Source organism: Sciurus carolinensis, chromosome 4 (genome assembly GCF_902686445.1).
Source record: "Sciurus carolinensis chromosome 4, mSciCar1.2, whole genome shotgun sequence".
Lineage (NCBI taxonomy): Eukaryota > Metazoa > Chordata > Mammalia > Rodentia > Sciuridae > Sciurus > Sciurus carolinensis.
Genome location: NC_062216.1, coordinates 73,345,362 through 73,364,527, shown reverse-complemented (window position 1 = coordinate 73,364,527; position 19,166 = coordinate 73,345,362). Strand labels below are relative to the sequence as shown.

The 19,166-nt window shown below is 38.3% G+C and overlaps 1 pseudogene; it reads left to right on the top strand.

Moving 5' to 3' along the window:
* The window catches only part of LOC124982751 (antigen WC1.1-like), a 314,961-nt pseudogene continuing 295,795 nt past the window's right edge, over positions 1–19,166 (top strand).

Genomic DNA, 19,166 nt, shown 5'->3' with positions numbered 1-19,166 from the left:
ATGACACCTGAAAAGAAGCCCAAGTGTAGACTTAATTTGGTTGGAAGGGAAAAAAGTAACATTCTATGATTCCTAGTGGAGTGAGCAATGTCAATATCTGATATCACCTTTTTTAGGAGGTTGTTCAATCTACCTAAAGTGGGTCAAGTTTTGACATTACATACCTAATCTGAACTCTGAAGCCTAGAGTCATTAGTGAAATGTTTTGAGGCAAACCATGGTTCATTCATTTTTCAATCTTAATGACCATATGGTTGTGATTTCTCCTGGATTCATGGCTGTCACCTTAGGCTTCTGATGGTCTCATCCCAGTTCCTTACCCTATCCCCTGTGCACTGACCCTTCCTAACATCAGGCCATTGGCACTCAAGTGTGTGTGCTTTATACAAAATCAACAGAGATACTGGTCCATTACAGTTAGACTTTCAGAAATCATTCAGAAAAAGACACTTTTAACTACTCAAGGTAGAAAACCTGACCTTGCTAGAATTGTTTTGTCACCTCCCATGCAGAAATCTACCAAAAAAAGGATCAACTCTGGTAGTAACTACATAATAATTCCTACCTCACATCACTAACTAGATTATGTTGAGTTTAATTCCATTTTATGGTTTTTTGACATGCAATTATTTTTCCTACTTGTTTTGGTAGGAATAGAGACTGAGTTACTGCCCTAGTTAGTGACTCCACATCTTACCCAGAAAATTCTGCACTCTGAAATTGGATGCTTAACTCTGGGGAGGGAGCACCATGGGATAAGAAAACTCATTCTCTGTAAATACAATCATTGACATGATTCTTTCTCTTTAGAGACCCCACAGCTCCGCCTGGTGGATGGGGACAGTCGCTGTGCAGGCAGAGTGGAGATCCTTCACCAGCATTCCTGGGGAACTGTCTGTGATGACAGGTGGGACCTGAGGGAGGCCCACGTGGTGTGCAGACAGCTGGGCTGTGGAGTGGCCTTCGATGTGATATACTATGCACACTTTGGGGAGGGATCAGGGCCCATCTGGCTGGATGAGCTGAACTGCACAGGAGAAGAGGACCAAGTGTGGAAGTGCCCTTCTCAGGGCTGGGGACAGCACAACTGTGCGCATGAAGAAGATGCAGGTGTCATCTGCTCAGGTATGCTCTGTGAATTCTCCACTGCTAAGAGAATGGAAAGGACCAAAAGTGTGTCTCTGATCCTGGGGAAATATGAGACAGATGACCCACAGAAGACTAAGAGTTCCCCATGGTCCCAGGGTGCTTGAAACAGCAGCGGATGATGGGATTTATTTAATTCTTTCTTCTAATATTCAGATGTTGTTCTATCCCTTTTCTTCAGTCATACTTGACACAAGAGAGTTTTTTTTAAATCATTTTACTTAAAATAATTTTCATAATTTTGTCTCTGCAATTTACTATTTAAAGTGTTACCTATAAATTACCACACATATCCTCTTTTCAAAAGACAGACAAGAATGGGACTTGCTTTTCTCAGTTGACTGAGTATTTATATATGTATAACCAGAGATAGTTTTGCACTGGATTAGTAGCTGTATGGGTACAGGGATGGAATTAAACATATCACAGGGGAATTTAAGGATTACCACAAAGTTGCATCTCCTTTCCAGATTCATACAACATAAATCTCAGCTCATTAGCAAGAACCCCAGAGAACTGTAAGTGAAATGCCTTGAGTCACAGGTTTTCCTCCCATCATTACTACAGTAGATTCTCTCTACATTTTTTTTTCAAAGCAACATCTGTATAAATTCATGCTTGGGAGATGAATTTTTCCCTGTGCTGGCAGATCAATTTTGGAAGCCATAAAATATTAATGCATATTTATTATGGTAAGAGATTATGTAGTTTAAAACTCAGATCAATGTGGTTATTCAGTTATCTCTCACAAATACACCACATTAACAGTCATTCACACACCACACTGGCCTGTTAAGACACAATGAACCTGGTGAGTGTCTGCTTGTACTATGATGAACAAAAGAAACATTGAAGGAGGGAGGAAGATAAGAGTTGCCCTTTCCCCAACCTCAAGCAGCCCAGCATGAAGAGAGATGCATCTTTCTTGGACAAGAGAAAGTGAATTAAGCCCAGAACTTAGACTTGAAACCTGGACTAGGTGTGCCACAGGGAAGCCTCGTGCTTGGCAGAGCACAACAACTCTGTTCCTATGCCAGTAACCTCAGACTGAGACCATGGAATTATGTTTAGTTGGGCAGCAAAGGGACTTTCTGTACCACCACTCCTCCAATCTCTAGCAGAAGAGGGGAAACCAAGACTCTCTAAGGATCAGGGGCACAGAGCAGGCACAGGACTCTGTCTTAGAGCTCAGTACCAGGTCCACCACGATCATGAACAGCACTGAGTATGAAGTAGAGGCCTCTAATGTAGAACAGAGGTAATAGAGCAAGACCTGTGTGCTGGTGGGACAGACTCAAGAAGAGCCTGCATCACCTGTGATGGTTGCTGGAGTCTTCAATCTTGAGCCACCTCAGCAGTAGGCAGCTCAGAGCACTGAGGGGCTTGGTCCCTCCCCAGTCCTGTGTTGCCTTGTCAGGCTGTGTCTTCAGGGTGTGAAATAGCACTGCAGCACTGGTGGCCACAGGACTACCCACCTCATTCCTCCTTGAAGCCAGGTAGCACAATGTGGAGACAGTTTAGTCTCTGTTTGAGGGTGAAAAGTTAGTTGAGCAGTTGTGGCTGGAAGCCTCAGGTTCTTATCTCCGTGTATTATAATGCCACTCTCAAAGATGAAAGATAAAGACTTTCAGGCATCAACAGAAAAAAAAAGAAATAACACATGAGGATGTCCCAGTTCACCTAATGACAGACTTCTCAATGGTAAACATATAGACCAGAACTGAGTGCCACGAGATTTTCACAGAAGTGAAGAAAAACCTGCTAATCAAGAATACTGAATCCAGCAAATCTATCCTTTAGAAATAAAGAAAGTACAAAGACATTATTAGACATCCCTATGATACAGCAATTCCAATGTTAGGTTCCATGGAAGTGAAATCTGTATATTGAAGACACATCTGTACTCCCATATTTATGGTACTTCTACTCATAGTAGCCGAGAAATGTAAGTAATCTAAATGCCCATCAGATGATAAATGGATAAATAAATGAAATACATTTATACAATGGGATACTATTTAGCCATAAAAATGAATGAAATCCTTTCATTTGACATAACATGCATTGGTCAGGATACCATTTTTAAGTGGAATAAGTCAGGCAAAAAAGACAAGTATCTTATACTCTCACTGTATTTCAACTATGAAGATGTTGACCTCATAGATGTTGGAATAGAATTGTGATTACCATAGATTGGAGAGTGTAGGGGATGAGAACGCAAGACAACAGATTGATCATGAATGATGGGTTTTATTTAAACAGGGGCTAGAAGTTCTGCTGCACCAAGGTACAGTAAGATGGCTATAGAACACTAATGAACAACATTTCAAAAACCTGGAAGACAGCATATTGGAAACTTTTATCAAAAAGCAATGAAAAGTGTTTGAGGAGACAAAAAAATGCAATTTGTACATGCATCAGCTGGTAAATGATCTTCTGTGAAAATACAGAAGGCACAAGACAAAGATAAAAATATTCCAAGCAAACATATAGATGTCTTTAGTGATTCCAGTACCCTCTACCTCACATGACAATCTGTAAGGAATTATTGCATCACTGAAACTTCACATGTCATTAAAATACCAGTTTTATGCAATAGTTTCAGTAGTGATGATGATTGAAAAAATATGCAACCATGGGGGAAAAACAATGAACCCCCATTTTTCCTTTTTCTTTCCATGTCATTATCCTCAGTCACTTCTTAGTTTCTATGGACTAAGACAATTGTGCCTCCTCCCACAAGTCTTACTGCTCCTGGGACAATTGATCAGACTGAGCAGTGGCTCTAAACTCTGTGTGATATCTCAGAGGAAGAAATTCAGAAATCTTCAGGTTTAGAACAAAAGTCAGTGACTATAGAAGAAAGGAAGTGAGGAATTTTCATCCTGCTGTTTTACATTTAATTATTTGATCATTTTCTATAATTAATTTTAATAATTTTATAAAGACCATGTTAGAGAACATACTGAAAATTTTAAGTCAACAGGAGAACCCTAGATTTGATCTTATTTATTATCCAAACTGATATTTTCTAAAGAACAGGCACCATTTTATCTCCATGTGTTATGACTCTCTTTGACATCTATATATTAAACAAGTGTAAAATTTACACTATAAAAGACAAGTTGGGGTCTAGTTTTCTTTTGTAAAAACTTATCCCCCAATTTTCTAACACTATACAACCATGTATATTGTATAATAATTTAAAATATCACTACTAAAATATTAAAAGCCTGTAGGCACTTGAATAATTTTAATTACAAATTTCACATACATATGCATATGTGTGTGTCTGTGTGTGTATTCCATTCTAATCCACTCTCAGCCTATTATTTCAGAAGAACATAGTTCTTATCAATATTTATCATATTTCATGTGTAAATTACCCCTCATACCAGCCTTCTACTTTATAAATTTCCTTGAACTTTTGATATACTTGTCCTTCTTCGTGAAATTTAGAGTCTCATAGAATACAAAATAGAATAAACAACTAGATATTGAACTGTTGTTTCAAATATGTGCATTTACTAAAGAGATCAGAAAATAAAATATTTAACTTTCCATAAAGTTATTTTATAAAAATCTTCATAGAATTACTGAAGTTATATTTACATAGAGCCCACTCATTTTGCTCATCTTAATTTTCCTCTGGGAAGCCAGTCCTCATGATCAGCACTGGGTGCACCTTGATGTGCTCATTTACACTATTCCACTCTCCCTGGTTATAGTGCTGGAACAACAACACATGTAGCATCAGTTAAAATCTTTGCCCTAAATTTACCCTCTTGTGAATCTAGCAGCACACCAGGGTCCACAGACTCAGATGTGTGTGAAAAGTCTTTCTGAAGAGCAAAGACAAAGAGAAAATAGCAGGGATTGGAAGGAACATGTAGAGGGAATGTATGGAAGCATAGAGTCCCCACTCCTCATACATTCTTTGAGTTCTGCCAGACTTATACACCAAATTATTTGAGTTGGTTTGTCACTTTTTGTTTTGTTTTGTTTTGTTTTTCTTTTACTTAATTTCATATATGTGAAATTTATCCACACTGTTAAATGATCAGAACATTTTATTGCATTCCATCAAATACATACACCACCATTTTTAAAAATTCAGTTTACTGTCATTTTGGGGGGGCTTGAGTTGAACATACATAGCCCATACAAGAAGGAAAATGTAACCTGAAGATGTCAGCCTCACAGGTAAGAGAGACAAATGAAGCTGAATTGTTTGTAATGAGCATCCTCACCAAGAGAATTAACATTGAATACTATATTTAATGTTTTATGTCTCAAAAAGTCCTGGAGCAGGAGGTTTTACTTAATGTTATGCCTCAACACTCAAAGAAGAAGTATAAATGCTGCTTATAACTCTGAGTGAGAATTGATTGTCAATTCTCCCAAGAAACCATGAAAAACAACTATTTAGGGTAAATCCTGCCACTTTAGACCTCTTAAATTATGTTCAAGCCTTGATATAGTTCATGCCTCCTGATTTAAGAAAAAGGGTTATGCTGAACAAATAGTTGATAATTAAGTGTCCATATCTAGAGACCTAGATGAACCCAGCACTGAGCTTTTGTGACTGTAGATTATACAGATAGATTCAATATAGCACTTTAGTTTTATTTGAGAATAAGTTCCATGTAAGAAAGACTGGAATAAGGAAGAATGGACATTTAAATGGTGGTATTACTTAGCTCAACCATCTGGTACTGCAGATGAGAAAGGGGAATATTTTTTTTCTGCACCTCTTTATAACATTGACATATTACCAAAGTAGAATATATTTTTGTAAGTACAACTAATGAAGATTTTTAAACCACTGTAATATAAGAAATGCCTACTTAACTGAAGGACTACATTAACAATAGTAATACTTACCTTCTGTAATCAGGTGATCTGGGTTTAAATAACAATGTTCATTTTACATATAACCAAACTTTGACTATTCTATTTATATTTCAATAAATAAAACAGAGTAATTCATTCTCCAAGGATAGCAAGTGAGGATCATCTCTGTGTGGATGGTAACTGGCTCTGATTTCTAATTCATGTCTTTTTCAGAAAAATGTTTCAAGGATTTTGGATGTATGTTATTTAAAAATGCAATGCCTAGAACATACTATATCTCCAATTAATGTATTTTTTTAAATAAATAAACGTATTGCTGAGATTGCAACAATACTACCCTCTGTATACTACTGTCATGGATGTATTACATGACAAATAAGTGATGCTCTGAGTATGCATATTGTATGAATTTTACTTTCAACCCTCTCAGGCTGTAGCTGGGTTAGGCTTCTTTGATCTGTGAAGAGAAGAGAGAAGATGAAACCTGATCTGCATGACCTATTTCTTCGAGTGAAATACTTCAGATTTTCATCAAAGGAAATTTTACAAAAGTTCATTGCAAATGTTTGATATTGCAATAGAATTCAGTGCCTAAGACAAACATACTCTCATGATATTTTAACTTCAGAGGACTATAATCAGATATCCCAATGGATGCTTTCTGAACTCGGATGTACTGTTGTTTTATCTACACTGAAACATTCTAGCTCTTGGGAGCTAGAAATGTACCATAAACAATGGGAAAAAAGGAAATAGGGCCAGTGCAGACAAGCTTGTGTCTCTACTGAAGCCAGAGCTATGATCCATGAGGCACAACTGGTGGCCCTCACTGGTGGTGCTGGTGTTGACCCCTAGTGTGGAGCTAGAACTGAGGAGAAACCTGAGTCCACAGGGAAGGAGACCTGGCTGACCCACAGGCACAGCCTACAGTCAGGGTTTCTGTTCTGGTGACTGATCATTATTGTTCCTGTCCATGGGCAGCAATACTGATGGCAGATTTTTATGATGCCCCTCTAGCTTTCATATTCTTTATGGTCATAACATCCTAAAGATTAGAGATTTTAGTTTGAAATATTTGTATTTTCATTGTGACTTTCCAAGTGAGGTACATTATTGTCATCTCTCCTTTTCAATCAATATAATTTGGAATAACCTTGTAGTAAGACTTCAGGAATCCAAACTTGGTATTAATACATCAGTTTCAGAGAGAAATAGGAGTATTCTAACTATAATGCTTTAAGTAACAATTTTAATAAAGCAGATTAAAACTTTGGAAGTTCATTCCATCTTGATGACTTACTTTGAAAAGAAAAATTATTAATTTTTAATTAATAATAAAAATTATTAATTATTAAAAATTATTAATTATGTTATTTTTTTCAGAGAAAGGATTCCCTTCTTCAGGATGTAAACTTACTACTACATTACAATTCCATGTCTGTAGTCAGATGCCTCCCCAAAGGACTAAACCTGTACTTGAAATCACTTCCTGATCAGCTTCAATAGATGTCTAATGGTTTCTTCCAACTCTGCTTATTAGTTACTAAATGATTCCTCAAAACAAAACAAAAAAGCAAATAAGCATGCTCAAATCTCTTGATAACTTCTGATCCTACTTCTAAATTCTCTTTCTTCTTTAATGGGAAAAGTAATATAAATATTTCAGATTATCTTAATCATAATAACCTACTTTCCATCTTAGCCTCACACTATTTAGTGGGTTCTTTTCTCATCTCTAAAGGGGAAATTAATATAAATTATCATTTTATATATGTACTGATATTTTTTTATTCACTAAATATTAACATAGTTGGAATTATTACCTGTGAAATGAAAGTTTGAGAGTAAAATCGTGAAAAAATTAATCCTAGTCCTTTTCTACACTGAGTTCAAATTCAGGAGGTAAATATAGAGCTTATTATAAAGGAGGAGACTGACACAGACAAACAGACAGACATTCAAACACATGGATGGATACATTTTAATACTGGAATAATGTGCCCATATTGAAGAAAATACACACTTTTTTTTTTTTTATTTCTTGGAGTCAGTCATTTAGAACTGACCTTAAAAATTCCTCCTCTAAAATTTGTCTCCAGACACCTGTTCATGATATTCCCATTCTGACACCAATTTGACACCATTCTCCACATTCCATTCCTAGGAAAGGAAAAGATTTCACAGCATTTCCTGTGACATGTAGTTCCCCATTCCAACCCTAGATACTCATTTTATTGGTTATTTTCTTCCCTAGGATTTGTGCGTTTGGATGGAGGAGGTGGACCTTGCTCTGGGCGTGTGGAAGTAAATTCTGGAGGAGGATGGACTCCAGTATCTGATAGGAATTTCACCTTCCCCACAGCCCAGGTCATCTGTGCAGAGTTGGGATGTGGTAAGGCAGCACCGGTCCTGGGGAGCTTGCCCCTCAGAGAGGCCAGTGAACAGGTCTGGGCTGAAGAGTTCCAGTGTAAGGGATGGGAGCCTGAGCTCTGGTTCTGCCCCAGAAGGGTCTGTCCTGGAGGCAGCTGCCAACACAGTGGGGCTGTGCAAGTTGTCTGCTCAGGTGAGACTTATGGCAGTACTTTAACCTTTCTGCACACTATTCTGTGACAACAAAATGTGAAATCATGTTTCTCCTTCCAGAGTACACTGAAGTCAGGCTCACGAAAAATGGCAGCTCTCAGTGTGAGGGTCAAGTGGAGATGAAGACCTCAGAAGGCTGGAGAACACTCTGTGCCTCCCACTGGAATATGGCCAACGCCAATGTTGTTTGCCGTCAGCTGGGCTGTGGGGTCGCCCTCTCCACCCCAAAAGGAGCATACTTTGTGGAAGGACATGATGTGATCTGGAGAGACCGATTTCACTGCTCAGGGTCTGAGTCCTTCTTGTGGAATTGCCCTGTGACTGCCCTGGGTGTTCCCACCTGTGCCCATGGAAACACAGCCTCTGTGGTCTGCTCAGGTAAGGGAGGTCAGGGCTGACTGGTACTCGGTTTGCTCCTTGACTGACATGTCTCTGAGAGTAGACAGCGTGGAGTAATGACTTCCAAAATGAGATATTCTGTGGTGAAATATGATTCTTCTCAATAATCATACATCTTTAAGGGTCTTTAATGGTTATCTCAGAGGAATTTTTTTGACTGACAAAGGTTTTAGGTTTATTATTACCTATATAGTTTAAACATAGAGGAAAACGGAGTAAGATAAGGAACACACAAATACATCCTGCAAAGTTTCATTAAATCTTAATGTTGTGACACCATATTTGCTTCACACTTTTTTATTATATATTTTTATTTTTTCTTATTAGGTTTACATAATAACTCTCCTATCTTTTCTAGTCCCAATCCCCCTCTAATCTATTATTCCTCTTTTTCTAATCCAAAATTCTTCTATTCTTCACTACCCTCCCTTATTTTGAGTTAGCATCCACATTTCTGAGAAGATGTCAGCTTTTGGTTTTGGGGGACTGACTCATTTTGCTTAGCATAATATTCTCCAGCTCCATCCATTTTCTGGCAGATGCAATAATTTCATTTTTCTTTAGGGCTGAGAAATATTCAGTTGTGTATACATACCACCTTTTCTTTATCCATTCATCTGTTGAAGGGCACCTAAGTTGATTCTATAGTTTAGCTATTGTGAGTTGAGCTACTATAAACAATGATGTGGCTGTGTGTCTGTAGTACGCTGATTTTAAGTCCTTTGGGTATAAACCAAGGAGTGGGATAACTAGGTCAAAGGGTGGTTCTGTTCCGAGTTTTCTGAGGAATCTCCATACTCCTTTCCATAATGATTGCACCATTTTGCTTCCCACCAGCAACGTATGAGTGGACCTTTTCCCCAAATTCTTGTCAAATCTACTGTTGCTTGTATTCTTGATAATTGCCATTCTAATTGGAGATGAAATCTTAGTTTTAATTTGCATTTCTCAAATTGCTGGAGATATTGACCATTTTTCCATAAATTTGTTGATCAATTGTATATCTTCTGTGAAATGTCTGTTCAGTTGCTTAGACCATTTATTTATTGGTTATTTATTTTTTGGTGTTACGTTTTTTGAGTTCTTCATATATCCTAGAGATTTATCCTCTATCTGAGGTGCATGTGGTACAGATTTTCTCTCACACTGTAGGCTCTCTCTTCACATTATTGATTGTTTCTTTTGCTGAGGAGAAGCTGTTTAGTTTGAATCCATCCCACTGATTGATTCTTGATTTAACTTCTTGCACTTTAGGGGTCTTGTTAAGGAAGTCAGATCCTAGGCAGACATGGTGAAGATTTGGGCAACTTTTTCTTCTGGTAATCACAGGGTGTCTGTTCTAGTGCCTAAATCTTTGATTCACTTTGAGTTGAGTTTTTCTGCAGGGTGAGAGATAAAGGTTTATTTTCAGTTTGTTACATGTGACTTTCCGTTTTTCCCAGCACCATTTATTGAATAGGCTATCTTTAATCCAGTGAATGTTTTTGGCACCTTGGTCTACTATGAGATAACTGCATTTATGTGGGGTTGTCCATGTGTCTTCTATTCTGTACCACTGGTCTATATGTCTCTTTTGGTGCCAATACCATGCTGTTTTTAATACTATAGCTCTGTAGTACAGTTTGAAGTCTATATTGTGATGCCTCCTGCTTCACTTTTCTTGCTAAGGATTGCTTTGGCTATTCTGGGTCTCTTACTTTTCTAAATGAATTTCATGATTAATTTTTCTCTTCTATGAAGAATGTCATTGGGTTACTTTAATTCTTGATACTTGCCATTCTGACTGGAATGAGATGAAATCTTAGAGTAGTTTTGATTTGCATTTCTTGAATTGCTAGAGATTTTGAACTTCATATATTTCTTGACTGATCATAATTATTTTTCCATGAAGTACCTGTTCAATACCTTTGCCCATTTATTATTTGGATTATTTGGGTTTTCAATGTTAAGTGTTTTCAGTTCTTTATCTATCTTGGAGATTAATGCTCTATCTGAGTGGCAGGTGGCAAAGATTTTCTACCATTCCATAGGCCCTTTCTTCCTGCTCTCAATGGTTTTCTTTGCTATGAAGAAGTTTTTTAGTTTGAATCCATCCCATTTGTTGATTCATGATTTTACTTCTTGCACTTTAGGAGTGTTAGGGAGGAATTCAGTTCCTAAGCTGACATGGTAGAGATTTGGCTTTTCTTCTATTAGGCACAGGGTCTCTAGTCTAATGCCTAAGTCTTTGATCCACATTGAGTTGTTTTTTATGAAGGGTAAGAGATAGGCATTAAATTTCATTTTGCTACATATGGATTTCCAGTTTTCCCAAAATCATATGTTGAAGAAGCCAACTTTTTCTCCAACTATGTTTTTGGCACCTGTGTCTAGTATGAGATAGCTGCATATGTATGTGAGTTTGCCCATGGGTATTCTATTCTGTACCATTGGTCTACATGTCTGTTTTGATGCCAATATATGCTGTTTTAGTTACTATAATTCTTTTTTTTTTATTGTATACAAATGGGATACATGTTGTTTCTCTATTTGTACATAGAGTCAAGGCATACCATTTGTGTAATCATACGTTTACATAGGGCAATGATGTTTGATTTTTTTTTCCTTCCCCCCAAACCCTCCCACCCCTCTTTCCCCTCTATACAGTCCTTCTTTCCTTCATTCTTACTGCTCTCCTTATCCCTAACCCTAAACCTAACCCTAAACCTAATACTAACCCCTCCCACCCCCCATTATATGTCCTCATCCACTTACCAGTAAGATCATTTGTCCTTTAGTTTTTTGAGATTGGCTTATCTCACTTAGCATGATATTCTCCAATTTCATCCATTTGCCTGTAAATGCCATAATTTTATCATTCTTCATTGCGGGGTAATATTCCATTGTATATATACGCCACAGTTTCTTTATCCATTCATCAACTGAAGGGCATCTAGGTTGGTTCCACAATCTGGCTATGGTGAATTGAGCAGCAATGAACATTGATGTGGCTGTATCTCTGTAGTATGCTGATTTTAAGTCCTTTGGGTATAGGCCAAGGAGTGGGATAGCTGGGTCAAATGGGGTTTCCATTCCAAGCTTTCTGAGGAATCTCCACACTGCTTTCCAGAGTGGCTGCACTAATTTGCAACCCCACCAGCAATGTATGAGTATTCCTTTTTCACCACATCCACGCCAACACCTATTCTTGCTTGTGTTCTTGATAATCACCATTCTAATTGGGGTGAGATGAAATCTTAGGGTAGTTTTGATTTGCATTTCCCTTATTACTAGGGATGTTGAACATTTTTTCATATATCTGTTGATTGCTTGTACATCTTCTTCTGTGAAGTGTCTGTTCATTTCCTTACCCATTTGTTGATTAGAATATTTGTATTCTTGGTGTAGAGTTTTTTGAGTTCTTTATAGATTCTGGAAATTAGTGCTCTATCTGAAGTATGGTTGGCAAAGATATTCTCCCACTCTGTAGGCTCTCTCTTCACATTGCTGATAGTTTCCTTTGCTGAGAGAAAGCTTTTTAGTTTGAATCTATCCCAGTTGTTGATTCTTGCTTTTATTTCTTGAGCTATGGGAGTCCTGTTGAGGAAGTCTGATCCTAAGCCAACAAGTTGAAGATTTGGACCTACTTTTTCTTCTATAAGATGCAGGGTCTCTGGTCTGATTCCGAGGTCCTTGATCCATTTTGAGTTGAGTTTTGTGTAGGGTGAGAAATAGGGGTTTAATTTCATTCTATTGCCTATGGATTTCCAGTTTTCCCAGCACCATTTGTTGAAGAGGCTATCTTTTCTCCATTGCATATTTTTGGACCCTTTGTCTAGTATGAGAAAATTGTATTTATTTGGGTTTGTGTCCATGTCCTCTATTCTGTACCATTGATCTACCTGTGCATTTTGGTACCAATACCATGCCGTTTTTGTTACTATTGCTTTGTAGTAGAGTTGAAGATCTGGTATTGCAATACCCCCTGCTTCACTCTTGCTACTGAGGATTGCTTTAGCTATTCTAGGTTTTTTATTCTTCCAGATGAATTTCATAATTGCTTGCTCTATTTCTGCAAGGTACATCATTGGGATTTTAATTGGAATTGCATTGAATCTGTATAGCACTTTAGGTAGTATGGCCATTTTGACAATATTAATTCTGCCTATCCAGGAACATGGGAGATCTTTCCATCTTCTAAGGTTTTCTTTAATTTCTTTCTTTAGTGTTCTGTAGTTCTCATTGTAGAGGTCTTTCACCTCTTTTGTGAGATTGATTCCCAAGTATTTTATTTTTTTCGATGCTATTGTGAATGGGGTAGTTTTCCTAATTTCTCTTTCTGAAGATTCATCACTTATGTATAAAAATGCATTGGATTTATGAGCATTGATCTTGTAACCTGCTACTTTACTGAATTCACTTATGAGTTCTAAAAGTTTTCTGGTGGAATTTCCAGGTTCCTCTAAATATATAATCATGTCATCAGCGAACAGGGATAGTTTGAGTTCTTCTTTTCCTATTCGTATCCCTTTTATTTCTTTGGTTTGTCTAATTGCTCTGGCTAGAGTCTCAAGGACGATGTTGAATGGAACTGGTGAAAGAGGACATCGCTGCCTTGTTCCAGTTTTTAGGGGGAACGCTTTCAGTTTTTCACCATTTAGAATGATATTAGCCATGGGCTTAGCATAGATGGTAGTGGGAATGTTCCCACTACCCCAATTTTTTCTAGTGTTTTGAGCATGAAGGGGTGCTGTATTTTATCGAATGCTTTTTCTGCATCTATTGAAATAATCATGTGATTCTTAACTTTAAGTCTGTTGATATGGTGAATGACATTTATTGATTTCCGGATGTTGAACCAACCTTGCATCCCTGGGATGAAACCCACTTCATCGTGGGGCACTATCTTTTTAACACATATTTGTATGCGATTTGCTAAAATTTTGTTGAGAATTTTTGCATCGATGTTCATTAAGGATATTGGTCTGAAATTTTCTTTCCTCGATGTGTCTCTGTCTGGTTTAGGTATCAGGGTGATATTGGCTTCATAGAACGAGTTTGGGAGGGTTCCCTCCTCTTCTATTTCATGGAATACTTTGAGAAGTATTGGAATGAGCTCTTCTTTAAAGGTTCTGTAGAACTCGGCTGAGAACCCATCTGGTCCTGGACTTTTCTTTGTTGGTCGGCTTTTGATGACCTCTTCTATTTCATTGCTTGAAATTGGTTTATTTAAGTTATGTATGTCCTCCTCGTTCAGTTTAGGTAATTCATATATCTCTAGAAATTTGTTGTCTTCGAGGTTTTCTGTTTTGTTGGAGTATAGATTCTCGAAATAGCTTCTAATTATGCTTTGTATTTCACTCGTGTCTGTTGTGATGTTTCCTTGTTCATTCCGAATTTTAGTAATTTGAGTTTCTCCCTCTTTCTCTTTGTTAGTGTGGCAAAGGGTTTATCAATTTTGTTTATTTTTTCAAAGAACCAACTATTTATTTTGTTAATTTTTCCAATGTTTCTTTTGTTTCGATTTTGTTGATTTCGGCTCTGATTTTAACTATTTCCTGTCTTCTACTACCTTTGGTATTGGTCTGCTCTTCTTTTTCTAGCGCTTTGAGCTGTAGTGTTAAGTCGTTTATTTGTTGATTTCTACTTCTTTTTTTGAATGCACCCCATGAAATAAATCTTCCTCTAAGTACTGCTTTCATAGTGTCCCAGAGATTTTGGTATGATGTGTCTTTGTTCTCGTTAACTTCTAAGAATTTTTTAATTTCCCTACTGATGTCTTCTGTTATCCATTCATCATATAATAGTGTATTATTTAATCTCCAAGTATTGGAGAAGTTTCTGTTTTTTATTCTGTCATTTATTTCTAATTTCAATCCATTATGATCTGATAGAGTACAAAGTAGTATCTCTATCTTCTTGTATTTGCTAACAGTAGCTTTGTGGCATAAAATATGGTCTATTTTAGAGAAGGATCCATGTGCTGCTGAGAAGAAAGTGTATTCGTTCTTTGTTGGAATGTATATTCTATATATGTCCGTTAAGTCTAAATTGTTGATTGTGTTGTTGAGATCTATAGTTTCTTTATTCTATTTTTGTTTGGACGATCTATCCAGTGGTGAGAGAGGTGTGTTAAAATCGCCTAGTATTATTGTGTTGTGGTCTGTTTGATTACTGGAATTGAGAAGGACTTGTTTGACGTACATGGATGAGCCAATGTTCGGGGCATAGATATTTATGATTGTTACTTCTTGCTGATTTATGCTTCCCTTAAGCAGCATGTAATGTCCTTCTTTATCCCTTCTGACTAGTTTTGAAGTCCCCATTATCTGAAATGAGGATGGATACTCCAGCTTTTTTGCTGTGTCCGTGTGCATGGTATGTTTTTCCCCATCCTTTCACCTTTAGTCTATGGGTATCTCTTTCTATGAGATGAGTCTCTTGCAGGCAGCATATTGTTGGATTTTCCTTTTTAATCCAATCTGCCAGTCTATGTCTTTTGATTGATGAGTTCAGGCCATTAACATTCAGGGTTATTATTGTGATATGATTTGTATTCCCAGTCAATTGAATCATATTTGTTTTTGACATGATTTGGTTTCTCCTTTATTTGGCTATTCCTTTAGGCTAGCGCCTCCTGTTGCTGATTTGCATCGTTGTTTTTCATCTCTTCCTCATGGAATATTTTGCTGAGAATGTTCTGTAATGCTGGCTTTCTTTTTGTAAATTCCTTTAGCTTTTGTTTATCATGGAAGGATCTTATTTCATCTTCAAATTGAAGGTAAGTTTTGCTGGGTATAAGATTCTTGGTTGGCATCTGTATTCTTTCAGGGCTTGGTATATGTTGTTCCAGGCCCTTCTAGCTTTTAGGGTCTGGATTGAAAAATCTGCTGATATTCTTATTGGTTTCCCTCTGAATGTAATTTGATTCTTTTCTCTCACGGCCTTTAAAATTCTGTCTTTATTTTGTATGTTAGGTATTTTCATAATAATGTGCCTTGGTGTGGGTCTGTTGTAATTTTGTATATTTGGAGTTCTATAAGCCTCTTGTACTTGGTTTTCCATTTCATTCTTCAGATTTGGGAAATTTTCTGATATTATTTCATTGAATAGATTGTTCATTCCTTTGGTTTGTTTCTCTAAGCCTTCCTCAATCCCAATAATTCTTAAATTTGGCCTTTTCATGATATCCCATAATTCTTGTAGATTCTCTTCATGATTTCTTACCATCTTCTCTGTTTAGCCAACTTTGTTTTCAAGATTAAATAATTTGTCTTCAATGTCTGAGGTTCTGTCTTCCAGGTGTTCTATCCTATTGGTTATGCTTTCTATGGAGTTTTTAACTTGGTTTATTGTTTCCTTCATTTCAAGCATTTCAGTTTGCTTTTTTTTCAGTATATCTAACTCTTTATTGAAATGATCTCTTGCTTCCCGTATTTGGCCTTTTAACTCTTGATTGGTGCGATCATTTAATGCCTGCATTTGCTCTTTCATCTCCTCCTTCAATGCCTGCATTTGCTCTTTCATCTCCTCATTTGCTTCCCTGATCATTTTAATTATGTACATTCTGAACTCCCTTTCTGACATTTCTTCTGCTGTGCTGTCATTGGGTTTTATTGATGTAGTATCTAGGTTTGTTTGGGACATTTTCTTCTCTTGTTTTCTCATATTGGTCAGCTGTCAGTGGGACCCTGAGATATTGCAGATTTCCGCTATTGGCTTATAGTGTCCCTGTAGATTTCCAGTGTATCACCTCCCAGCCTTCAGTAGCCTGATGTCTTGGAGGAATTTGATAATGCAGTGCATCCGAAGAATGCTGCCCCTAGCCCCCTACTGGTTCCAGGGTTTGGAGCTGGCTCTGTGCAGAAAGGCTCTCACTGGGGGCCTGCACCGTGCAGCTGGCCGTGTGGGAGGAGCCCACCACCGGAGTGTGAAAGGCTACCTGGGGAAGACTCTAGCTGCCCTGCCCTGCTCTGATAAGCCACCCCTATCTGTGCCTGCCACCCGGGCCAAGCTTTACCCAGTGGACAGACTCACCCATGGCTCTATTTCAGTCCGAGTCTCTCAATGCCTCCCCTTCTTAACTCCTGGGTTCTGGAGCGGCTGGAGATGCAGTCACCCTCTAGGCCGCCATCTTGGATCACCCCATGGAAAGAGCCTGTGGCCGGAGTGGGCAGAGCCGCCTGAAGAGGTCTCTGGCTGCCCTGCCCTGATCCCAGAGGCTGCTTGCTGATCGAAGTTCTCCGTTGGTTCCGGGACTTGTGGCTGGCTCTATGTAGAAAGTGTCTCACTGGGAGGTCTGGTCCGAGAAGCTAGCCTTGAAAGGCACCTCCCACCGCAGGAGTCCAGGCTGCTTGGGGAAGTCTCTGGCTGCCCTATTCTGGTCCCTGAAGCTGCTTGTGTGCCGGAGTACACTGGTAGTATGCTGCGCTGGCTCCAGGACTTGGAGCTTGTTCTGGTCAGAAAGGCTCTCACTAGGGGGCCTGCTCCGAGAAACTGGAGAAGCTGGCTGTGTGGGCGGGGCCCACCACTGGAGTGCGCAGGGCTGCCTGTGGAAGACTCTAGCTGCCCTGCCCTGCTCCGATAAGCCACCTCTATCTGGGCCTGCCACCTGGGCCGAGCTTTACCCAGGGGGCAGGCTCACCCATGGCTCTATTTCAGTCCGAGTCTCTCAATGCCTCCCCTTTTTAACTCCTGGGTTCTGGAGCGACTGGGGGTGCAGTTACCCTCTAGGCCGCCATCTTGGATCGCCCCATGGAGACAGCCTACGGCCGGAGTGGGCAGAGTCGCCTGAAGAGGTCTCTGGCTGCCCTGCCCTGATCCCAGAGGCTGCTTGCGGATCGAAGTTCTCCGTTGGTTCGGGGACTTGTGACTGGTTCTATGTAGAAAGCCTCTCACTGGGCGGTCTGGTCTGAGAAGCTAGCCTTGAAAGGCACCTCCCACCGCTGGGGTCCAGGCTACTTCTACTATAATTCTTTAGGGTAATTTAAGGTCTGGTCTTGTGATGCCTCCTGCTTTGTTTTTCTTGCTAAGGACTTCTTTACCTATTCTGGGTCTTTCATTTTTCCAAATGAATTTCATGACTGCTTTTTCCATTCCTATGAAGCATGTCAGTGGAATTTAATAGGAATTGCATTAAATTTGTATAGTGTCATTGGTTTTTTGGTCAATTTGACAATGTTAATTCTGCCTATCCGTGAATATGGAAGATCTTTCCATCTTCTAAAGTCTTCTTTAATTTCTTTCTTTAGTGTCCTGTAGTTTTAACTGTAGAGGTCTTTCACTTCTTTTTTTAGATTTATTTCCTAAATTTTAGTGCTATTTATGGGGTTGTTTTCCTGTTTTCTTTTGCAGTGGATTCATCACTGATGTATAGGAACACAATTGATTTATGGGTGTTAATTTTATAACCTGCTACTATGCTGAATTTTTTTATGAGTTCTAGAAGTTTTCTGATGGAATGTTTTTGGTTTTCTAAATATAGTACCATGTCATCAGCAAAAAGTAATAGTTTGAATTCTTCTTTTCCTACTAATATCCCTTTAATTTTCCTTCTTTCTAATTGCACTCTCCAGAGTTTCAAGGATGATGTTGAAAAGAGAGGTGAAGAGGTCATCCTTATCTTGTTCAATCTTTTTATAGGGAACACTTCCAATTTTTCTCCATTTAGAATGACGTTCCCCTGGGTTTAGCATGTATAACTTGTATAATGTTGAGGTATGTTCCTACTATACCTAGTTTTTCTAGTATTTTGAACATAAGGGGATGCTGTGTTTTTCAAATACTTTTTCTGCATTTGTTGAGATGATCACATGATTCTTGTCTTCAAGTTTATTCATCTGATGAATTGCTTTTATTGGTTTCCATATGTTGAATCAACATTGCAACCCTCAGATGAATCCCACTTGATCATGATGCACCATCTTTTTCATTTGTTTTTGGATGTGATTTGCCAGAATTTTATTGAGAATTTTTGCATTTATGTTCATCAGCAATATTGGTCTGAACTTTTCCTTCCTTGATGTGTTTTTCTCTGGTTTGGGTATCAGAGTGATAGTAGTTTCATAGAATGAGTTTGGAAGGGCTCCTTCCTTTTATATTTCAAGGAATAATTTGAAGAATTGGTCTTAATTCTTCTTCGAAAGTCTTGCAGAACTTGGTTGAAAACTCTGAGAACTCAACTGGTCTGTTTTAGAGAAGGATCC